Raw genomic sequence first — 3,170 nt, forward strand, 5'->3', positions numbered from 1 at the left:
CCCAAAGTTGCATGCGTCGACCTACTCCATCCATGCGTCGACGCATTTTCCCTTTTCACCTGAGGTTTCAAAATCTGAATGAGTAGACCTGAAGGGTCAGCGTGCGCATACCCGAGATAAGTTCAAAGTTCCATGCGTCGACCTATGCATGTAATGCATCGACGCATTCACTCCTTACTTGGAATCTTTCAGAATTAGCTTGCACTAGGTCGACCTATTGCATCCATGAGTCGACCTATTAATGTCTTATGGTCAAAGATACTTGTCTTAGTTGCATTTGCTCGGTTTCTTAGATTCCATTTGAGTTGTAGTTAATTCACAATGTTTTGACGTCATGAAAACTACACCTTGCCCTCACACACCCTTCCCAAAGGAACCGTACGTGAGACTCTCGCGTCATACGGCTCCGTCCCGGAAGAAGGACCCCCCCTTTCCTTTGACCAACGGGTCCTCGAACCAACCTTCCCGTTTTCTTGCTCGTTAGCGCTTTAGTTTTCAATAAGTTTAGGCTTGACTAATAGACTATATAGGGCTTTTATCGCTTGTTTAGTATTGCTTTGGCTTCGCCGTCCGTATCTTGCTGGCACGGAAGTTGCCGCAACTAAAAATAATGAATGAAGGAAGAAGGCATTAGCATTAAAAAGACTACAAAGGCATTCCGGGCCAACTACAATACAAGTCATGAGCGATAGCGAAGCCGGATAGGCTTTTTTATTTATGTTGAAACCCCCAAAACTAGCTATCTATTAGCAGATAACTCATGCAAGCCTACTCAACGAATCTCATAAGGAAACGCCTGTTCGCATCGCAACTAATAGAAAAAAACGACTAGACTAGTAATGGAGTGCTCCTTGTTGTTCGGATCTTAATCGGGTCCGAGCTTCCCAAGCTCTATGCTGTTGGGGAACTCTGCAAGGGTCTTACCACCTTCTTGATTTACTATATTTAAGTCTTTGGAGTACTTGGGGATTATATTCCGCGCCGAGGATTTGTGCTTGTGGGCTAGGGTGAATATTTCAGACCAGCGGATCTGGTGGTTAACAATCGTTCGGACTTGGTAAAGGTTGTCGCAGCACCTGTAGTAGGACAGAGGACTTATCGCGATTCCCGCAGACCAATTTACGATGTCTCCGTCGTTGACGTTCGTCAAGCAGGCCACGTAGATTGGCCAAGGTCTTCTTCGGCTAATGACACCTCGATCCCGAAGCCTTCGGAGTATCTTTTTTATAGGCGCCTCTATCTGTATGGGGAATTCGTTGCTGATAGATCCCGCCCTGTGTCCTCCTCCTTCCCCCGCCGCCTTCCGACCCGCGGGAGTATACAATGACAACTTCCGGACACTCATGCCCGATCGTGCGACTGCCTCTTGAACGACCGATGGCGCGTTGCTTCGACCTGAGCTATGCAACAACGAGATCCCCCTCGATCCTTGCCAGATGTGCTGGACAGTCCCCCATAATACGCTTACTTGGGGACTTCTGACTCTAGCTGTTCCAAGAGTCTCCGCTAGTGGAACCCCGTCTAGTAGACTCCCTCTTTCGCTCATCCCCTTCGTTAGCTGTTTGATTGGGATACTCTTCCCTAGGTTCCTAAACTTGGAATGGATGGCGGAGCGTAGGTGGAAAAAAATTATATGGATACGGTGCTTTACCCGTAGACGCTTCTCCAGCTCTCGCAAGAATTGTATGGGAGTCGTCCTCGAAGGGACTTCCTGAATGACCATACCGGGGAATTCTACTGTACTCCGTGCAGCTATTGTTGATCCTGCAGAGCCTACCCAAAGGTTCAGGCCGGATTGTAGGAAGTGGGCGATACGTTTTTGTATTTCTATGAGAAGCTCTACGGCACCCACGATTCCTAGTAGTAAGTCGTCGGCATATCGCACGTAACAAATCCTTATGAAATAATGGGTTTTTATTTTGAAGGGGGCCTGTTTATGGGCCAGGCCTCTCTCTGACCTGATAACTAGTCTCGCCTCCCCGCCCAACTCTATCAGCAGGCCCTTTCTTTTGCAATACTTAATAAGGTCTCTCATGGCCAAATTCTTATTAAAGCAGCATTCTCTACCATAGAGTTCGGTCTTCGTTGTCAACCCGACCCCGGCGGCTTCTATGAAGATGGCGGCGCAAAGGAGGCTCGAGGGCATGTTAAGGAAGGCGGCTAGGGCCGACGAAGGGGGGAAAACGAAAGGCGTTTTCTGGTCCCCCCTTCGCCCGGGGGTGCTTGTGGGGGGTGTGCCACGACGAAACAAGGGAATGAAAGGCCTCTTTGCGTTGAATGCTCTTGACCCTGCCCACAATGATGGCTCTATTGTCTTGGGGAGTATTTAAGCTTGCTTCTTCTCCAGAGTTTTCATGGTCATCAATACGACCTGTCCTTAATAGAACCGATCTTATTCTCGGAATTTCTTCTTTTGTCGGATCCTTCCTATCTCCTGATCGAGCTTGTGTAGGTAGATGTTGCCTGGTAGGGCCGATAGTAGTACACTGTGTGGGACGGAGTAAGGGCCCTTCTCACCTCCTACGAGTCGTCCGACGAAAAAGACTTTATGAATGGAGTAAAAGAACTTGGGATCGTCGATCTCTTCCTTAAAGATTGGGATGAGTCGATGTCGGTCGATGGTGTGAAAACACTTCCTGATGTCGAATTCCAAAAACCAGCGAGAGGTTCCCCACTCTTCTTTGACCTGTCTTAGGGCCGAGTAGCGGCCTCGACCTGAGCGGAAGTGCGATGTGTCTGGAAACTCGGGATCATAAATCGATTCGAGTACCAATCTGATCGCCTCTTTCATGATCTTTTCTATAGGTAGAACTACTGTAAGCGGTCTAAACTTCGACCCTTATTTCTTTCTTCATCTTGTAAAGGGGAGCAAAGCCCGTTTTTTGCTCCCTCTATTGATAGATCAAGCCCCCCCAGCCGTCGTTTCAGTGACTCATAAGGCTACCCTTAGCTCAGTTCTTGAGAATGGTCGCCACCTCTCCCAAGACCAGAAAGATTATCCCCGCCCGATGGGTCTACATCCATCCCTAAATGTCGTCGGGTACTTATAACTTCCCCGCCATTCTTGTAACCGTCACCTGTAATCAGCGCTGGTTTGTCCGCACCCCCCTGATTGGACGAGAAAGAAAGGATTTATCGGAGACTTAGTTCCAGACCCAGGAGTCGACTTT

The 3,170-nt window shown here is 48.5% G+C and overlaps 1 pseudogene; it reads right to left on the minus strand.

The window, feature by feature from the left end:
* Positions 1-775: 775 nt before the first annotated feature.
* On the minus strand, positions 776-2,935 carry LOC131641852 (uncharacterized; annotated as a pseudogene).
* Between the last annotated feature and the right edge of the window lie 235 nt (positions 2,936-3,170).

This window comes from Vicia villosa, unplaced genomic scaffold (assembly GCF_029867415.1).
Source record: "Vicia villosa cultivar HV-30 ecotype Madison, WI unplaced genomic scaffold, Vvil1.0 ctg.004174F_1_1, whole genome shotgun sequence".
NCBI lineage: Eukaryota > Viridiplantae > Streptophyta > Magnoliopsida > Fabales > Fabaceae > Vicia > Vicia villosa.